The following is a 22185-nucleotide window of genomic DNA, read 5'->3' on the forward strand; positions in this document are numbered from 1 at the left end:
TATGCCCCAGGAGACAAACAAGAATATGTATAGAGAAGGGGGAGAGGGGGAGGGAGGGAGGGATGAAAAGGAGAAAGGAAGGGAACGGAATGAGGGGAAGGAAAGGTGGGAGGGAGGGAGGAAGGAAAGAGAGAGATAGAAAGAAAAGAAAGAGAGAGAAAGAAAGAAAAAAAAAGAAAGAAAAAGAAAGAAAGAAAGAAAGAGAAAGAAAGAAGAAAGAAAAGAAAGAAAGAAAGGAAGAAAGAAAGAAAGAAAGAAAGAAAGAAAGAAAGAAAGAAAGAAAGAAAGAAAGGAAGGAAGGAAGGAAGGAAGGAAGGAAGGAAGGAAGGAAGGAAGGAAGGAAGGAAGGAAGATCCTAAAATTATATATATATATATGTATGTATGTATGTAATTGATTGGAGATATATACATATATATGGTTGGATTGAAAACGTATATTAGCAAACACATATTGAGTGCCAACTATGTTGTGGGGCCTGTTATTGATGAAAGTTTGCAGAGGTGGTAAAAAATTGCCTGCCCTCACACAGCCTTCAGTCTAAAAGAGATGTGAAGAAACCTGATTTCAGGGAAATCACAGAAACAGAGGAAAAATTAAGGGATGGCAAAGTTTTTTCATGGCTATTTGTCCTGGGCCATTAGTCTGGAAAGCAAACTAACTACCAGGAAAACTGATAGATTCCAGGGACAAGGTCAAATAGGGCTTAGATATCTAGGAGGGACTCTGGATAGTAGAGGCCACGTAATTACCAGTGACTAAGAAGAATATGGATTGGACTTGGAAAAACAAGAATAATCTAGTAAAGGAAGAGGACTGCAGAAATCCTGAGGACTGAGTTGACCTCTGCCTATCTAAGCTGAGTCAGAGTATCAGCCACTCCTGCATAGAACCTGTCCTCACGAGCTGCCCTACCTTCCTGTAGCCTTGGCACACGGACAGTCTCTCCAAACAACTCACCACATTTGCATTGCCAAGGATCTTTTCTTTTTTAACAGCTTTACTGAGATATAATTCAAGTACCATACATTCCACCCATTTAAAGTATACAATTCAATAGCTTTTAGTGTATTCACAAACCTATGTGTCCAACACCACAATCAACTTAAGAATATATATATTTATTTTTTTGAGATAGAGTCTCACTGTGTCACCCAGGCTGGAGTGCAGTGGCATGATCTCAGTTCACTGCAACCTCCACCTGCCGGGTTCAAGCAATTCTCCTGCCTCAGCCCCCTGAGTAGCTGGGATTACAGGTGCCTGCCACCACGCCTGGCTAATTTTTATATTTTTAGTAGAGATAGGGTTTCACCATATTAGTCAGGCTGGTCTCGAACTCCTGACCTCATGATCTGCCCACCTTGACCTCCCAAAGTGCTGGGATTACAGGCGTGAGCCACCGCAACCAGCAGATTTAAGGATATTTTAATGATCCGTCCTCCATTCCCTGGAAACTGTTTTTCTACTTTCTGACTATGGATTTGCCTATTTTGGACATTTCATATAAATGAATCATACCATATGTGTGTCTAGCTTCTTTCACTTACTGTAATATTTTCTTTATTTTTATTGTGAAGTTTTTTTTAGATACAGGGTCCTGCTCTGTCCGCGAGGCTGGAGTGCAACGGCATGATGACAGCTCACTGCAGCCCCAAACTCCTGGGCTCAAGTGATCCTCCTGCCTCAGCCCCCAAGTAGCTAGGACTACAGGTGCACACCACCACACCTGGCTAATTTTTTTTTTTTTTTTTTGAGATGCAGTTTCACTCTTGTCACCCAGGCTGGAGTGCAATGATGCAATCTCTGGTCACTGCAACCTCTGCCTCCGGATTCAAGTGATTCTCCAGCCTCAGCCTCCCAAGTAGTTGGGATTACAGGCATCTGCCACCACACCCAGCAAATTTTTGTATTTTCAGTAGAGACAGGGTTTCACCATGTTGATCTCGAACTCCTGACCTCAGGTGATCCATCCACCTCGGCCTCCCAAAGTGCTGGGATTACAGGCGTGAGCCACCACGCCAGGTCTAATTTTTTTTTTTAATTAGAAAATAATTTTACTTTTTTTATTTTTTGAGACAGGGTCTCACTCTGTAATCATAACTCACTACAGCCTCGGCCTCCCAGGCTCAAGTGATCCTCCTACCTCAGGCACCCAAGTACCTGGGACTACAGGCCCACGTCACCATGCCCGGATAATTTTTGTATCTTTTATAGGGATAGGGGTTTTGCCATGTTGCCCAGGCTGGTCTCAAACTCCTGGGCTCAAGCTATCTTCCTGTCTCAGCATCCCAAAGTGCTGAGATTACAGGTATGAGCCACTTACTGTAATATTTTTTAAGGTTCATCTACGTTGTAGCATGGATCATTGCCAAGGATCTTAAAGAACCAATGTAACAGGAGGAAAGGCCACAGCCCCAAGAAGAAGCCCTGACCGCTGGCTGGCATGGCAGACACACACACACACACACACACACACACACACACACACACACAGAGAGAGAGAGAGAGAGAGAGAGAGAGATCGAGCAATTACTAAATGTAGATATATGCAGAGTCTATAAAATCTAGAATAGTATGGAGGATGAATTTGGACTTGGTCACCAAATCGGGAAATGGTAAGATAAGGGATGAACACTTAATTCATTTAACTCTCAAAATACATCTTTGCATAAGGCGCCACTGCACCCACTGGAAAGTCATTTCTTCACTTCAGAAATATCAAGAAGCTTACTGAAGGCAAAGATACACACCTTAGATTGTAACAAGAACTGCTGCTCCCAGCCAGCCCCCAAATGCCAAATGGTTGGTTTGCACTCACCTCGGCTGGGATCGCCTTGTACCACCTCCATGGCTCAGTCTGTTCACCCTGGCTTTGCTGCCACCTAGGATCTTCCACAGTAATTATCTTGACCAAAAAGCCCCAGTGCATTCCACATGAGAGCAGCAGTGTTTGACAGGTGAAATGAGCCCTTCCCAACTCATGTGGATTGTTGCCCTAGCTGTGACCTCTTGCCCGACGAGTGTGCACTCGTGTTGCAGACAGCTGGAAGGTACCTGTTGGATGTTTTAAACTGCTGAGGAAGTTACAAGGTATGGCATCCATTCCAGCATGGAGAGGTCTACAAATCCTCTCCCTAATCCTGAGTGTGTGAGGGTTGGGTTAAGCATTGACCAGCTGCACCTCCCAGACTGTCTACACAATCTGATCCAGTTGGGAAGAGAAAAGGAGCACTCTCCACTAAGCTCCTGGATGGTGCTTTGTTCCCCTCTCCTGCTACCATCTTTCCTGCACCCTCTCCAGTCTTCTGCTCAGTCCAATCTTCTGGTTGCTTCTTGATTCCAGAGAAAATGGGAAAAGAAACACTGTGTTACCTGATGGACAAAAACCATCAACCTGCTTATTCCTCTGTCCCCTCAACCCAACATGCACTACAACCACCACCATTCCCATCATATTTTTTTCAGAGACTGGCAGGCCAAGCATCCCAAGGACTAAACTTCCTCTAGGGTTACTGCAGGATAGTCACATCCTGCTGAGGGGTAGCTGGTGCATAGAGAAAACTCTGGACGTGAAGCCAAGAGTCTGGGTTCAAGTCCCACCTGTGCCTTTTACCATTCTTGAGACTGGAAAAATTGCCTCCCTTTCATATTATCCGCACATGAATCCTCATGTGACAAGCAGTGGTAATGCTCTTTTCCTCATCTTTCTCACAACCTGGTTGAGAAACGCAAAATGGAAAATAAGATAATTCATATGATGGATCATTGCCAAGGATCGTGAAGAGCCAATGTATAATTCACATGATGTGTGAAATCATAAAACACCATATCAGGTATTGCTGTTATTTTCTAGAACCTCTCCTATTCTGCAATAGTGGAAAAGAACAAACCTTATCTTCCCTGTCCCTACTGAGATATTGATCATCCCACCCTAGAGGGAAGAATACTGTCCCTGCTGGCTCTGGAATACATCTCATCAGGCCCATGCTTCTGCCTTAATCAACTACTCTCTCCTTGGACAGCATATCTGGTTGGCTACAAAGTGTGAAGACAAAGGGAAGATGCTTCTCTACACGGGAATTTCGGTTGCCCAGGATTCCTGGAAATGAAGAAACTACTTCCTATCCTCCACCATCTGCACTCTACAGAGGAGTCAGTAAGCTGGAAGGGGTTCATCGGGAGGATTGAGAAATACTCACATTGGCCTAAATTATGTAGAGGGGGCTGGCCCCCAGCATATCCTGCCCACATAGCTGCCCTGGGCTTCTGTGCTGGGCGCTGAGGCTTGCGTTGCTGCAAACAGACTCTGCACTGTCAGGGCTGAAAGGGGCGTACTCTAGAAGAGTCCCATGTTTGGACCCCACTTGGGCGGGATGGGGTGGGATTGGCTCAGGTGAGAGCATGCATTTTCTGAGAAGGATCCAGACATGGGACAATCCTCGGGGGCACATTACAAAGCTGTCCCTGCACAGCAGGCCTGAGTCTGATGCCCCTGAGGCCCACTTAGGAAAGGATGCAAACCCAAACATCTACACTAACAAGAACTGAGAGCAGAATACCAGCCAAGATCAACGCCCCAGGCCTATCTCAGCCTCACAGCGTACAGTCCTCCACCCACCCCCTCTCCAGCCCCACTGTGACAGTTCCATCCACCCCTACCACTCCATTTACCCAGGACCCTCCTCTTCCACATCCTAATACACTGTGATCAATATGCCACAGCTTCAGTAACCTTGCACTATGTTAAAGAAAACACCTCACGCTGCATAGCCTGGCACTCAAGACCCCCTAACCCCAGTTTCCCCTGAATTACCTCCCAGCCTCAGCTCCCATCTTACACATCACCTGCGCATCTCTTACTTCAGTTGAGTCACTCTATTCACTGTGCCCCACGCTGTGCCTCACTTTCTGACTTCACACTCAGGCCCCAAGTGTCTTACCATTGGGACCATCTCCTCCACCGCTTAGTCTCTAGGCCCTATTCTTGTCCCTTTTCCTCAAGCCTAAGCTGGGTTCTCCCTCTTTAGATATCCTTTTCTTGCACTTGGAATCAGGAATCCACAGTGTAGAACTGGAGCGTTTTTAACCTTTTTTAATTTAAAGATAACACATGTATAGAAAAGTATACAAATCATAAGCTCAATGAATTATCAATAAAGTGAACACACTCATGTAACCACCACCCAGGTGAAGAAAGAGAATGGTACTAGCACCCCAGAAATCCTTCTCAAGCTCCCTCCCCACATTCCAGTGGTAACCATTATCCTGATTTCTAACACCATGGATTAGTTTTGCCTGTTTTGGAAATTCATATAAATGAAATCATCTAATAGGTCTTGTTTTGTGTCTGACATCTTTTGCTCAAGCTTATAGTTTTGAAATTCAATCATGCTGTGGTGTGTGACTCATTTATATTGCCATGTATTTCATCATTTCATTTGTGGTTATTTAGCCTCTGGGCAGATTTTTAAGTTCCTTGGGAACAGGGATTTTTTCCATAAAATTATTTTGGAATCCCCATAATGCCTAAACTGGAAAAGCAAAAGTTGCTCAGTATATATGAATTTTAGTCCAAAAAGTTTCTGATTTCAATCTCACATCATATACCCCCATGAATAAGCAATAGTATCTAACAATTTCGACAATTTCTTTTTCTCACATCTCATATCCAATTCATTAGCAAATCCCATTGGCTCCACCTTTACATATATGTCAAATCCAACCACTTATCACCATCCCCATTACCCTAGTTCAAGTCACAAACATTGTAGAAGAAGAGATATTGAAGTAAAAAGAGACTGTTGTAAAATAGTATAAATGGTATTATCCTTTTCTTTTTCTTTTGTTTTTTGTTTTGCTTTGTTTTGTTTTGTTTTGTTTTTTGAGATGGAGTTTCGCTCTTGTTGCCCAGGCTGGAGTGCAATGGCATGATCGCGGCTCACTGCAACCTCCGCCTCCTGGGTTCAAGGGATTCTCCTGCCTCTGCCTCCCGAGTAGCTGGGATTACAGGCATGTGCCACCACACCTGACTAATTTTGTATTTTTAGTAGAAACAGGGTTTCTCCATCTCTGGAGAACTGGTCTCGAACTCCCAACCTCAGGTGATCAGCCCACCTTGGCCTCCCAAAGTGCTGGTATTACAGGTGTGAGCCACTGCATTCAGCCTCTCTTTTTTTTGAGATTGAGTGTCACTCTGTCGCCCAGGTTGGAGTGCAGGGGCACCAACTCAGCTCACCGCAACCTCTGCCTCCTAGGGTCAAGTGATTCTCATGCCTCAGCCTCTTGAGTTGCTGGGAGCACAGGCATGGACCACCATGCCTGGTTAATTTTTGCATTTTTAGTAGAGAGGAGGTTTAGTCATGTTGGCCAGGCTGGTCTCAAACTCTTGACCTCAAGTGATCCACCTGCCTCGGCCTCCCAAAGAGCTAGGATTACAGGTGTGAGCCACCACACCTGGCAGATCCCATTTTTTAAAGACACATATTAATGCATAGATAAAAGAATATAAGTATATTAACTAAAATATTAATTGTGGTTATTTCTGCATACTGGGATCTATTCTTTCTTATTTTCACATTATTGTGGTAGATAGGTCAATCATTGTGTTCCCCACCCAGAGCCCTAACTGCAGCGTTCCTACATATGAGTTGGCCACCTATCTGATTGGGTCACAGGTAAGCAAACAGCCCAGGAGAAACTAAGCCAAAGGCCAGGATAAATGCGGCAGATTTCCTCAAGAAATTGAACTAAGAGGTACAGAAACTATGGTAGATACCTGTTGTTTTAAACATTCTTTCTTATTTTCTTCTACTAACCACTACCTCTTTCCCTTTTGGGAAGCAGCTCCTTCCCCATTACACAAATCATGTGATTCTAATGGGACTATATAATATCACAATATAAAGCCAAAGTTCAGGAAAGGGAACATGGTCTATTATAATATCCATCACCCAGCCACAGTGACTGATCCAAAGAGTGACCATCCAACCCAAGGCAGGCCAGGAACCCCTCCTTTAGAATCCGCATGCTGGAGCAGAGTTAGGAAAAGCTCTCTCCTCTGGGCTCAAAAACTGTGATGACGTAACCCTGAGCTGCCAGTAGCCATACCCAGCCTCACCTTCCACTGCTGCATGGAGAGAGCCTTTCTGCTGTCTGGATTCATGAGGACCACATATCTATGGAAATGCAGCTAACAGACAGAGATAGAATTTGGACAGTGTTGTGTATGACTGGATCAGTCATGCCTGAGGCCTGCCAACAATATTCTTTCTGATTGTACAACCCAAGCCAAAAAATTCTCTGTTTTTCTTAAGTTCATTTGAATTATGGTCTTCTGCAGTTATAAGAACTCTAACGAACACAGAGACTAATTAGTAAGATGCTGGTGTACTTTTCTGAAAAGTTGTGTAGAGTTGGGGCTGGAGTAGATGCCATAGCAAACCAAAGCGATTCCTAAGCTGAAGTCACAGGGGAGCAAATAAACCATCACTGATAAGAGAGACCTTGTTTCCAAGAGAAGTGTAACAGTAGCTTACACTCAGAGACAAGTAATAACTGAGGGAACATGGGCCCACCAGAAAGGGTGGCGGCAGCCTGAGCTGCTGACTTTCTTGTTCCAATCCCTGTGTGCCTTGTTTCTGTTCTTGGATGACCATGAGAGACTGCCTGATTCTTTCTATTCTTTCTACAATCTTTGTATTCTTTCTACAATCTTACACATACACACACACACACACACACACATATACACACATGCGCGCACACACACACACACCACTTTAGTCAACTAGCTTGAGTAATCCTCTGTTTTTTAAATTCAAAGTATCAATGAGTAAGAAAATAGTGTTCATACATCACATTTCTAATCAGAAAGTTATTGTTAAGATCCAAACAAACTTTTGCTCTACAGAAATTTATTTAACATAAATGATATTTATAAATTTATAGATTAAGGCACAAATTCACTACAAAGGTCAATGACCTTAGGACAATTTCTATACAGGGACAATACTTCCAGAAAGTTTAAGGCTGCCGACCTTATTCTGTTTTAACTCCAGCCACTCCCATGCCTGCCTTCCCTTACTTGAGCATGGTAATGGGTCTGGCAACTGGCTAATTATAGTAAGTGACAAGATGAATATTTTTTAGGCCCAACCAACAATTTTATCATGTACTAGCAACTCTCATGAGGATGTCACTCATAAGTTGGTTTTTTTTTTTAGTACTGGTTCCACTATGTAATTGATGTTTTATATTAGCCATCTCCCACAATTGTTTATGATCATAGAAATAGAATTTTGAAGATGGAAGAACCCTAGTGCTATAACCTCCTCATGTCACAGTAGGATGTTAAGTCTAACACAGGTCAAATGAATCACCCAAGGTAACAAAACTTTGAACGTAAAAACTCCAGCTCTCTTGACCAGAGCAGTATAGAGAAGAAAATCAATGAAAGCTAGTGGCCCAGGCACAGGATTCATGGAAGATGGGAGATTAAAATCAAGTCCTAGCCTTTCGATAGAGGGCAATGAGTACTAGACTATGAGTTGAAAGAGCCAGGTACTGGGTCAGACTATGCCTTATCTGTTTATATGACTCCCTGAAGGTAGAAACTAGGTTTTATTCATCTTGGTATTCCCTACGCCCAATATCATAACAGAGACATGAGAGAAACCCAATAAAAAAGTGAATAAGGAGTGGGTGAGTAAGTAAGCAAATAGATAGGAAACCTAATACTCTGGAGAAGTCTATGTAGAAAAGGAAAAAAGGGACTGGGTACTGTTGTTCATGTCTGTAATCCGAGCTACTGAGGAGACTGCACCTGGAGGATCCCTTGAGCCCAGGAGTTTGAGACCAGCCTGGGCAACATGGTGAGCCCTCATCTCAAAAAATGGGAATAAAGCCTCGGTGAAAGCCTTCAGTTAAAAGGCAGGAGAAGGAGTCACCACTGGAAACAAGAGAAACAGTAGTAAGAAAGCAAACCAACAGAAAGCCAACGGTACAGGATTAGCAAGCAGGGGAGGAGAAATCCAAGATGTAGGTATGTCAGCAGTCCAAAAACTAGGAAAAGGTTATGAAGCATGACAGTGAAGGAAAAGTCCTTGGGAAAAAAAAAAAATTTAAGACTAAGTGTCTATTACTAGGCAAGACTAGCAGCATATTTTGGCTAGGCAAGAGTTGGGGTTCCAGTGTGGCTGAGAAGAGCAGACAACATTCATCCCCAGGCTGGCACCACTGGCATGCTTCCTGAACCCACCCCTCAGAGTATCTGCTTACATTAGTGCCTCTCTTTCCACAGCAAATAGAGACAAGAAGAGTCCCTTTTTATATCTATTTGCATATACCAAATTACATTAAAAATTAGGATTCTCCCAGGGGTAAAAAGAGACTGGAACTTTGATTCTCATTTAGATTCAAGGACATAAAAACAGGCTTGATGTATGCAAGTGCCCATAGTCTGAGGTTAGGCTACAGGAAAGGATTATGGAGCCCCTAAGAGGGAGCTCACCACAAGGTAGAAGGACTCTGAACAGATGAGCTGTGCTCAGACACAGCTCCTTAAGTACAATGTGTGTCTGCCATTCTGGCAGTGTAGAGAATCAGTGAGTGTGTGGGCAGTGATATTGGTGGACCTCTTTCATGAGCGCCACTAATACTTTGGGACACAGCCCATTTTACTCTAAGGTCCTGTACCTGTCTGAACTCACAGCATAGTTAACAGCAGGCCTGTGGTTTCTAGAAGTGGCAATGGCAACAGTGGCCCCTGGCTCCTTCACTGGTGGTGGTGGAGACCCTTGAGGTCACCAAGACCAGCTATTGTGGTGACTCAGCCCCTAACATCTACCAAGCACCCTCCTGGAACACGGTAGACCAAAGATGCTCCATAAAAGCAGCACAGCACAGCTGAATGACTGAATTCAGAGAGGCATTTAGGAGAAATTGATATCAAAGTCACTGCAAATATTGAGTAGCAATGCAAGAACCTTCAAAGTGTCATTCCTCATCTCTTCCCTGTAAGAAAAGAAAAATAGCTGAAAGCAGCCTGAGCTCTGTAAGGCACGCAAAATTTATCAGGCTCAGGGAGACAAGAGTGTGGGACCTCGGTCGTGCCCACTGTGTCCCCCACCATCCCCATGACCAGGGGCAAGTGTTTAAAGGTGTTTGGGTCTTGACTAGCGGCCTTGCCCATTATCTTCACGTTCCTGGCACTTGTGATACAAAGAACAATGTATAGCTAATTAATAGCTTATGTTACTTTGATGTAACTTCTTGGCAAACAACTTAGGAACTGCCTCTTCTTTAAAAACTCACATGTAACTGCTGCTAACTAATCTCAGCATATAGTCAGGGCAACCTGAATCTCTGTACCCAAACTGTAGTCCTCAAATCTGGCCCAAATAAACTCCCTACTTTTATTAATTTTGTCTCAGTTTTTGTCCCTTAGGTTGACACCTGTGTCCTGGACCTCAGTTCACGAGATTAGGTCAGGGCCAGTGGGTTAGGAAAGTGAAGATTTCACATTCCATCAGCCCTGGCCTTAAATGTCAAGAAGAATAGTGCCGGGCTGGGTTCAGTGGCTCATGCCTGTAATCCCAGCACTTTGGGAGGCCGAGAAGGGTGGATCACTTGAGGTCAGAAGTTCAAGACCAGCCTGGTCAACATGGTGAAACTCCAACTCTACTAAAAATACAAAAATTAGCCAGGCGTGGTGGTGCGTGCCTATAATCCCAGCTACTCAGGAGGCTGATGCAGGAGAATTGCTTGAACCCAGGAGGCAGAGGTTGCAGTGAGCCGATATTGCACCATTGCTCTCCAGCCTGGGCAACGAGAGTGAAACTTCATCTCAAAAAAAAAAAAAAAAAGAAGAATAGTGCCAGGGATGCAAGCACTGCCAGCCTCAAAGCACCTCAAGGCACTGATGCTGCTGGCATTTGCACACCTCAGCCTGGCCTCTGCAGAGGCTGACAGGCACATCTGCATCTTATCACTTAATAAACATTCACTGACACCGCATGTATCTTAGGCACTTTTGGTAGATGCTGGAACACATTAGAGAACAAATCCAGTCTTTGCCCTCCAGGCATTTATAGTCTAGAGCAGAAGCTTCAGAGTGTTCCAGTTTCAGAATTGTTCTTCAATCACACAAAAAGGCCGGGCATGGTGGCTCGTGCCTGTAATCCCAGCACTTTGGGAGGCCGAGGCAGGCAGACCACCTGAGGTCAAGTTTGAGACCAGCCTGACCAACATGGAGAAACCCCGTCTCTACCAAAAATACAAAATTAGCCGGGCATGGTGGCGCATGCCTGTAATCCCAGCTACTCGGGAGGCTGAGGCAGGAGAATTGCTTGAACCCAGGAGGCGGAGGTTGCTGTGAGCCAAGATCACGCCATTGCCCTCTAGCCTGGGCAACAAGAGAAAAATTCTGTCTCAAAAAAGAAAAAGAAAAAAAATTGTGTGTCTACATAGATTGAAAGGGAGGTGGGAACAGTCAAATTCTCAAATAACTTTGTGACCCAGAAAAGGTTAAGAGCCTCTTAGTCGGAACCATCCATATCCCTCATTTCTAAATTCTTAGCAAGTACCCCAGCACTTACTGACAGCACCTCTTGGGCATCTCTAACCTTTTGCAGTGTTCACAGTGCCTTCCTCACAGCTCCTGGCAGACTCCTGGTGGAAGAGGAGGGAAGCACACCTCGTTGTTGACATTGCCTTCTAGTTCCCGGGTAGCTCCATTCCAGGAAGGTATTTATCCAGGAGTGGCTGTCCCTGCTTTTTTGGATAACTTTGGGCTCATCCAGCAGAAACCACTGCCTACTCCCTGATGGGCAGACTGACTGGGGGACAGTTTTTCCCCGCCAAAGTACTGCTTGCTTCCCGAGACTTCTCCAGACTAAACATCCACTGACTGAGATGAAATATGACACTTTTCTTTTCCAAAGGGTCAAAGGGATCTCAGCAAGGTGCAGACTAAGAGAAAGAGGGCTGAGTTGTGAATATACTGGGAAGAGTATTTTGGTCTAACAGTCTTATTTCTCATCCAAATTAATAATATGTCACTCTTGAGAACATTTTCGTTACTGACTCCTCAAAACACAACCCACCCAGACCCAGACTGTGAGCCTTCAAAGACAGAGACAGGGCCCCGGCCATCCCTTGGATGGCACTACCGTTCTCCTCCTTGATGTTTTACGAGACTGCTAATTTTTGTAAGATGTAATAAAACATATTTAAGGGAGAAAAATATGTACTAGACTGTTTTAATGAGATTGAGCATCTATATTTTTGAAAATGTAATGTCAAGAAGCCAGGGAAAGTTGTTTTTTAGATTACCAGCAATTTTCTGATTCCACTTCTGGAGGAGACTTGTTTGTTTGTTTGTTTGTGTGTTTGTTTGTTTGTTTTTAAGAAACACTGCAATGACTTTATGGCAGTAAAGCCAAAACCATATTCTCAGTAGCTTAAGACCACGCTGAGCTACACAGCTCACCTTCATGACGTTGAGATGGCCTGAACTGTGAGAAGAGATCCATCTCTACAGGTTAGAATGTGTCTTGAGAAGTGAGTCTGGGGCCGCCATGAGGTTTTCCCTTCTCACTGGGCCTCCTGATCAGGGTCCAGCACCTGGCAGGGGGGTCGTAGCAAATGGATCAGTGACAGACATGAGCAAAGACACTCCACGGCAGAAAATAAGTCTCATGATAATGTGGCAGCAGAAGGAGGAATGAGCAGTGGGAGAGAAAAAACAAAATACCCTGTCCAGGTGAATGGCTGGTGGACTTTAAGAACAAAAATCTCCTATATCTCATTCAATGGATTTTTTTCCCTCTTTCCTACACAATCCCCTCCTGGTATTCCAGAACTTTCAATGAAACAGGAGTTACAGCTGGCCTGACATACCCGGCAGATAATGTCATGGCACTGGTAAGAGTGTAGTAGTGAGGATGACCAGAGTTCACTCTCATTGCCATCTTGGTTTTGGTAGGTCTGCACTTGGTATGAGGAGGGGCAGGGAAATCAGGAGCAGTTGGAGAAGCTCATCACAAGATGGCCAGAAGTGACCAGCAGAACCCCAGAAGCAGCAGGGATCTGCAGGAAATGTAAGCATTCTCTGAGGGTTACATGTGAGGGGATCCAGAAAACTGCTACAGTTGCAGTGGCTGATCACGATGGGGCTTAGACTCTAGTAATTGTAAGCACTAAAGGAAAGGGTGGCTTTTGTAGACCAAAGAAATCAGACTTTGGAGTTACTTTCTTAAATTGTATCAAACCAATTCACAGCCAAATGTTGTGAATGTTGCGAACAGTAAGATGCAAAGGAGTTTAGAAGAAGGAGGGAGACTTGAAGGAGTTCTTCCCCACGATGGCTGGGAAGGCTTCACAAAAGAAGAATTTGAAGTAGATCTTGAAAAGGGGAATCTTAGAAAGAGGGAGGAGGACAAGAGGACTCCTTTTAGGAGAAATGGGAAGAGCTACATGAAGATACCCAAGTAGAAGGTGTGCTTTAAGCAGGGAATGGCCTTGTCTGATTGAAGTCAAGTCTATATTCTTGAGCATCCATCTTTCCTACTTCATCTTGCCAGAGGCATTTGAACCAGAGCCACTCCACCTTGAGTAGGCGCTGGATAAAATAAGGCTGAGATCTGCTGGGCTGCATTCCCAGGAGGTTAAGACATTCTTAGTCACAGGATGAGAGGAAGTCGGCACAAGATACCAGTCATAAAGACATTGCTGATAAAATAGGCTGCAGTAAAGACGCCGGCCAAACCCCACCAAAACCAAGACGGCAATGAGAGTGACTTCTGATCATCCTCTACTACACTCCTACCAGTGCCATGACAGTTTACAAATGAGATGGCAACGTCAGGAAGTTACCCTAATTGGCCTAAAAACGGGAGGCATGAGATCCTCCCCTTGTTTAGCATATAGTCAAGAAATAACCATAAAAATGCGCAACCAGCAGCCCCTTGGGCTGCTCTGTCTATGGAGTGGCCATTCTTTTATTCCTTTACTTTCCTAATAAACTTGCTTTCACTTTAGTCTATGGACTTGCCCTGAATTCTTTCTTGCGTGAGACCCAAAAACCCTCTTTTGGGGTCTGGATCTGGACCCCTTTCTAGTAACAATCTCACTTTAGAACTCATTCTTTTTTTTTTTTTTTTTCTTTTTTTTGCGACAGAGTCTCTTTCAGCCACTCAGGCTGGAGTGCATTTGTGAGATCTCGGTTCACTGCAATCACTGTCTCCCATGTTCAAGCTATTCTCCCGTCTCAGTCTCCTGAGTAGGTGGGATTACAGGCACCTGCCATCATGCAAGGCTAATTTTTGTATTTTTAGTAGAGACGAGGTTTCACCATGTTGGCCAGGCTGGTCTTGAACTCCTGACCTCAGGTAATCCACCCACCTCAGCCTTCCAAAGTGCTAGGATTATAGGAGCGAGCCACTGCGCCTGGCCCATTCTTTTTCTTTTTTTCTTTCTTTCTTTTTTTTTTTTTTTTTTTTTGAGACAGAGTCTCACTCTTGTCACTCAGGTTAGAGTGCAGTGGCGTGATCTCGGCTCACTGCAACCACTGCCTCCCAGGTTCAAGCGTTTCTCCCGTCTCAGGCTCCCGAGTAGCTGGGATTACAGGCGCCCACCACCATGCCTGGCTAATTTTTGTATTTTTAGTAAAGACCAGTGGCCATGTTGGCCAAGCTGGTCTCAAACTCCTGACATCAGGTGATCCACCCACCTTGGCCTCCCAAAGTGCTGGGATTACAGGCATGAGCCACCAAGCCGGGCATTTAGGGCCCATTCTTGAGGCCCAGGAATGGGAACATATTAAGCTAGTCTTCATGGAACAATCAAAGTTGTTGACAACATCTTAAGTTAGCCGGTGCTAGTACTCAGAGAGAGGCCAGTCATCCCACAAGGACAGGAATTGGCCTAGAACTCACCCTTGGTTTTCTCATGCCTCCCTTCTTAGAAGGCTCTCCTGTTTAGAACCCCCCAACGCTCTGCAAAGTGCTGCAAAAAGTGCCCATGTCTCTCCATCAGCCCTATCCCACAGGCTACTTGATCTGTGACGAAGACCCCACTGGGCAAGAGGCATGTTGCTTTCTCACACTGATCAAAAAACATTCATCCAGCGCCTACTTTATGTCACGCACTCTTCTAGTCACAAGGGCATAGCAATAAATAGGTCAAAGTCTCTGCCCTCATGGAATTTTCTTTCTAGTAGGGAAGACAAATATAAATATGTAATAAAACATCAAGTAGCTCTGTGAATAAAAGTAGAGCAAAGTAAGGGGACACAGAGTAACAAGGAGGGGGGTCTTTTTTACAGAAGACAGAAAAAGCTCATCTATGGAGGTGACACTCAGCACAGGCCACAGGGGTGGGGGCCAGGCTCTGAGACGGGCACTAGTGGATGTGCTTAAAGAACAAGAAGGCGTCTATGGCTGGAGCAAGCTCAATGAGCACAGGGGATAAAGAGGTGGAGGGGCAGAGGAGGAATTACCCTGCAGCTCCTGGCCCAGCATGGCCACACAGTGCACACATCTCCTGCCCACGGCCATAACCCCAGTGGCCCCAGCTCTTCCCTGCCATATTTTCCGCAGGCCCTCAATGAGACTCATTAAACTTTATCCAAAGTTACTGTGCTCTGCAGCTGGGGGAAAAGGGCAAACTTCCAGTCCTAAAGTTAGAGCAATCAACAGCCAAGGGATTTGGAAGTGGCTGGGGCCTTGTTAATTTAAGGTTGTAATGGGCCTTGTGAGAATCCCCACGACTTCACTCCGGAGAGGGGAAGCTTCCCTCAGCAGATCCACACTCGGGACTCAAAGTTTCAAAATTCCGTAGAAACTGGGAAGCAATCCAAATACACCAGGCCTGCACTAGAAGCACATAGAGTCGCAGTCTCCCCAGAATGGCTTGTACCAAGGCTTTGTTAGGGGTGTTGCTCTAATAATCTAGTAGGCCCCTGGGACTGCCTGTGGCTGTGCCCCATGAATCTCATTATCCACAGTTACACCCTTAGCTCAAGAGGAAAGGACAGGAAGAGAGACTCCAAGGCCACAACCATGGGATGATTCACTAGCTGCTACCTCACCAACACAACCCAAAAGCAAGGGTCAGAGTCCTCCCATCTAAGAATGTAATATTTTGGTGGGGCTAGAGAAGCAGGAAGCTCCGGGGAGCCTGGAAACCCCCTCCAGCTGGGTGACCAGGAAAATCCAAGAGTAAATAACTGCTTCTCAGCCCCAAGGTAAGTTGGGGCCTGTTTAAGATAGCTGAGCTGTTGGAAAATAAGGAGCACGTGGGGCATATTAAAGAGGATACAATATAATCATGCTAATAAACAATAATACCCTGGCATGGTGGCTCACACCTGCAATCCCAGCTACTCAGGAGGCTGAGGCAGGTGGATCACTTGAGCCCAGGAGTTTGAGGCCAGCCTGGGTGACATAGAAAGACTCCATCTCTAAAAATAAAAACAAAAACCAAAAAGAAAAATAATAATAGTCAACATTTACTGAACACTTACTGTGTACCATTCCAAGCATTTTACATATGTTATTTCAACCTCCAAGTAAACTCTATGAGCTAGGAAAGCTATTATAATACCCAGTCCACCAAGAAGGAAGCTGAGGCACGGAGACATGAAGGCACTTGCTTCGAAACTTATACACTAATGAATGGAAGAGTCAGGATTTAAATTAAGGTCAGAATCCAGAGGTGGTATCCATAGGCGCAGTGCATGTGGCACTCTGGAAACTATCCCATGGCCTAAATATCCTGGATATAGTCAGCAACAAGTAATCTTTTGCACAAATTATTTTTTCAGTGTCATGAAAATGTACCTGCCCAATGTCTTGAAGACTGCTTCTCTTGGAAAAGCCCATGCTTTTTTTTTTCTTTCTTTTTGAGACAGAGTTTTGTTCTTGTTGCCCAGGCTGGAGGTCAATGACACAATCTCGGCTCACTGCAACCTCCACCTCCTGGGTTCAAGCGATTCTCCTGCCTCAGCCTCCTAAGTAGCTAGGATTACAGTCATGCGCCACCACAGCTAATTTTCTGTATTTTTAGTAGAGACGAGGTTTCTCCATGTTGGTCAGACTGGTCTCCAACTCCCGACCTCAGGTGATCTGCCTGCCTCAGCCTCCCAAAGTGCTGGGATTACAGGCGTGAGCCACCGCGCACGGCCAAGCCCATGCTTTTATAAGTGCCACATTGGTATGAACTCTTCGTTCCCAGAATAAAGAGCTGGGCTCTGTAAACTCTAGAGTCCCTCCCTGCCTTGTGCTCAGAGTACTGATGGAATGGCTCTGGGTGAGATGCAAGGCAAAGACTAATCCACGGAGAGAACCTGTGGAGGCCGACAGGTCCACTGCACCGTCTGTTGTTTTCAGGGCAGCTGGACACTGTCCAGCTAACTCTGTAGGGTGTTGTGAGTTGCAGCTGCCCTGGGTCTATCTGAGGAAACATTCTGCTGCCTCCTCTCTCCAATCAAAGGAATAGCCACCCTCCATAGGTGGCCTCCACCATCCTAGACAGAGAGCACCTATGGAGCTCTTAAGTACAATCAAGGACAAGAAGCTGCATGGTCTCCTACAGAAGGACATTCCTTATTATATCTAAGCTAAGTGTTTTCTGCCACCTCCAACCCCTCCAGCATCTCTGCTCTCCCTAAGGAAAAACAACAGAGGGCAATGACTACTTATAACCCAAACAGGCATGGCAGACCCCCTGCCTTCTCTTAACATTTCTGTAACATTTCTTTTTCTTTTTTTAATAGTTAAATGGATCATTTATCCTACAGTGACAAACTGTAACCAAAACAAATTGTGGGGCTCTAGACTCCTGACAGCACCAAAAAATCAAATTGCATTTTTGTAGCATTTCTTGATGTCCTTTGTAATTATATAAATGATCTAATTTTTTCCAGCTTTGAATTGCAAAATATTCAGATGTACAGAAAATCTTTAAAAATAGTACAATGAACAACCAAGACCCATCACCTAATTCCATTTTAAAACTTTCAGTAAGCTAAGGATGGGGCATGGCGGCTCACACCTGTAGTCCCGGTATTTTGGGAGGCTGAAGCAGGAGGATCTCTCAAGCCTAGGAGTTCAAGACCAGTCTGGACAGCATAATGAGACCCTGTCTCTACAAAAAAATACAAAAATTAGCTCATGCCTAGAGTTCCAGCTATTCAGGAGGCTGAGGTGGGGGGTGGTGGCTCATACCTATAGTCCCAGCTACTTAGGAGGCTGAGGTGGGTGTGGGAGAATCTGCCTGAGCCAGGGAGATCAAGGCTGCAGTGAGCCATGATCCTGCCACTGCATTCCAGCCTAGGCAACAAAGACTCTGTCTCACAAATAAATAAATAAAACTGTTAGTAAGCTAAGGATAGGAAGAAATTTCAAACATTCATAAGAAGCCTAATTAATAATTATACTCAATGTTGAAATATTAAAATAATTCTAACTACAAAATCAGAAAAATATAAGCTCCATATTTGTTCATTTCATCTTGGTTAGAAACTGTAACTGAAGAGAAAAGCTATAAGCCTTAGTTAACAATTAAACAACATTCAGCCGGTGCAGTGGCTCACATCTGTAATCCCAGCACTTTGGGAGGCAGAGGCGGGTGGATCACCTGAGGTCAGGAGTTCGAGACCAGCCTAGCCAACATGGTGAAACCCCGTCTCTACTAAAAATACCAAAATTAGCCGGGCGTGGTGGCAGGTGCCTGTAATTCCCAGCTACAGGGGAGGCTGAAGCAGGAGAACGGCTCGAACCCGGGAGGTGGAGGTTGTAGTGAGCTGAGATCGGGCCACTGTGCTCCAGCCTGGATGACAAGAGCAAGACTCCGTCTCAAAAAACAAAAACAAAAACAAAAAATAGATTGCATTATATATGAGATTCGGTATTAGTTTATTAGGCTGGGAAGTCCAAGATCAAGGTGCAAGCAGCGTTCGTGCCTGGTGAGGACCCAGTCTCTGCTTCCAAGATGGCACCTTAAAAAGCTACGTTCTCACATGGCAGAAGGGATGAAAGCAAAAAGGGACTAGCTAGTTCCCTCCAGCCCTTTTATAAGGTTGCTAATTCCATTCATGAGGGCTCTGTTCTCATTATTTAATCACCTCCTAAAGGCCCTACTTCTTAATACTGTTGCACTGGGGATTAAGTTTCAACTTGAATTTTGGAGGGGACACAAATATTCAAACCATAGCGCAGGGTTACAACTATCCTTGGGACTATTAAAAAAAACTTTAAATATTGTAGGAAAGCTCTTTGACCTTTTAGTTGGCTGATTTAGACAAATGCTCAATTCTTTAAGCACAACATACAAAGTAAAACATAGATTTAAATTTGTGAGTAACTGATATGTAAATGTTTTTGCTGACTGTCCTTATCTACCTAATAATATGAAATGATTGGTTTAGGACTTTCTTTCCTAAAAGCATCTATGTCAATCCCCTTTCTTTCAAGGCATATTGTTTAATTTTTTTTTTTTTTTTTGAGATGGAATCTCGCTCTTGTCGCCCAGGCTGGAGTGCAGTGATGTGATCTCGGCTCACTGCAACCTCCATCTCCCAGGTTCAAGCGATTCTCCTGCCTCAGCCTCCTGAGTAGCTGGGATTACAGGTGCCTGCCACCATGCCTGGCTAATTTTTGTATTTTTAGTAGAGACGAGGTTTCACCATGTTGGCTAGGCTGATCTCAAACTCCTGACCTCAGGTGATCCACCCGCCTTGGTCCCCCAAAGTGCTGAGATTACAGGTGTGAGCCACCGCACATGGCCCATAATGGGATCCACTGTGGATCCTCCATTCCACTCTACCAATTTACTTGCTATTTTTGTGTCAATACCATCCTGATTTGCTATGTAGTTTTTGATATGTGGCAAGCACATCATTGCTATTTGTTAATTTTTACACACACACACACACACACACACACAATCCTTGACCACTTTGAAACACTTATCTTTTATTTAAACTTTATTTTGTTTTATACATATACACACATACACATACACACACAGAGGTTACTATTCTAATTGTAATTGCATTGGATTTACTTTTGAAAGAATCATCTTTTTAATACTAAGACTTCCCCAAGAAGAGGTGTGTCTTTTTTGTTCAGTTTTTGTGTCAAATTCTGTTCTTAGGCTGGGCATGGTGGCTCATGCCTATAATCCCAGCACTTTGGGAAGCTGAGGTGGGAGTATCAACTGAGCCTAGGAGGTTGAGGCTGTTCTGAGCCATAACTGTGCCACTGCACTCCAGCCTGGGTGACAGAGCAAGACCTTGTCTCAAATAAACAAATAAATAAATCTGCTGTTTGTAAAGATGTTATCTTTCTTGTTAAACTTACACATAAGCATTTTACAGTTCTTACTGCTATCATTCTATTGTGAATACATTATTTTCCCCATTTGCTTATTTCCTTATTAATTCTAGAGGTATCTTACTAAATCTCTCAAATTTTATACAATTATATTGCCAGCTTGAAGGAATATTTTTTATCTTCTTTTTCAATGACTCAACCACCTATTTAATTTTGTGATGTTATAATTTGCTTGAAAGTCTAGAAGACAATGTCAAACCACAGTGTTGATAGCAAGCATTCTTATCTGGTTCCTAATTTTAATTAAACCATATTTCAGTTAGTTTTATTAGTATATTTGGTAATTAGTTAAAAAATTAAAATTAGTTTAAAAATTAATTAAAATTAGTTTAAAAACAATTAATTTAAAAAATCTATCTCTATTTTAAATTAAGAAAGGCTGCCAAATTTTATCGAATACTTTTTAGCATCTATTGATATGATTATATTATTTTTTATTTAACCTGTTGTTGTCATGGATTATATGGCTAGATTTCCTGATGCTGAACACAGCTGAATTCCTAAAATAAACTTTTTAGATCATCACTTATTCTTTTGATAAATATTATATTTTATTTACTAGTATTTTGTAATTTTTTCTCATATTCTAAGGCAAGCCTGGTATATGCACCTTCCTTTTAGTTATAGGTTTAGATTAAAATCATATTGGCTTCACAAAATGAATCACAAAGATTTCTGGTTTTTTTCTATGAGCCAAAATAGTTTCAACAACATCAAAATTATCTGGCCTTGAAAGATTAGACATAATATAACTGAATCTATCTGGTTGTGCCCCCTTCCACTGTTAAATCTTTAATCACCTTTTCAGTCTCTATCATTTAGTGGGTCTATTCAGCCTGCAACATCTTGATATCCATTAATTATCATTTATATTTTGAAAGGAAAATATCCCCTTTTAAAGAAGGATTTTCTTTTTGCCATAGTATTCATGTAAACTCTTATAATTCTTGTAATTTTTCTTGAATCTGTAGTTATGTCTCATTTTTTATTCCTAGTCTTATATAAAGAGTTCTTATAAATTAAAACAAAATATTTTTCAACACGGTGAATACTACCCTGAAAATAGGCAATAGCCAAGCATGAGAAATTTACAGAGAAAAGAAATGCAAATGGTCATTAAACAAACTAAAAATATTTAATCTCACTGACTGTACTATAAACGTTAATCAATGTTGGCCAGACATACCATGTTGTAAGAGAAGCTACCTGCCCACAGCTTCCTGAAATCGAGATAGACATGTAAGCAAATGGCATTGAGACTAGTTGGAGAAGTTGAGTTCCTCCCTTCACCTTCCCCAATGGGTAATAGTTGGGACTGGTGCCCTTAGGTTAAAGCTGGAGACTTCTTCTCCAAAGAATGGATAATCTGCCCGTCACAGCATGCCCTGTAGACACAGCTACTCAGGAGACCGAGGCAAGAGGCTCATACGAGCTCAGGAGTTTGAGGCCAGACTGGGCAAAATAGCAACACCCTGTTTCTAAAACAATAAAAAAAAATTTTTTAAAGAATGAGTAATCTAATATTAAAAAATAAGTAAATAACAAAGAATGGATAATCTACTCAAAAAGGGCTCCTCGGGGGAATATTGAGACCGGAGAGAAAAATACTGAGTTTCAAAACACAGAGAAAAATATTAAAACACAGAGTTCTATCCAGAGGCTGAAATACACCAAAGACTATCACCACAGATTTAATAATTATTTATTTCTGTAGAATGGGAGGGTATAAATTACCTTCCCAAGTACTTGGATTTAAGTACTTGGATCACTAGCTTGCCTAATTCATACCTTC

This window comes from Macaca mulatta, chromosome 7 (assembly GCF_049350105.2).
Source record: "Macaca mulatta isolate MMU2019108-1 chromosome 7, T2T-MMU8v2.0, whole genome shotgun sequence".
Classification (NCBI taxonomy): domain Eukaryota; kingdom Metazoa; phylum Chordata; class Mammalia; order Primates; family Cercopithecidae; genus Macaca; species Macaca mulatta.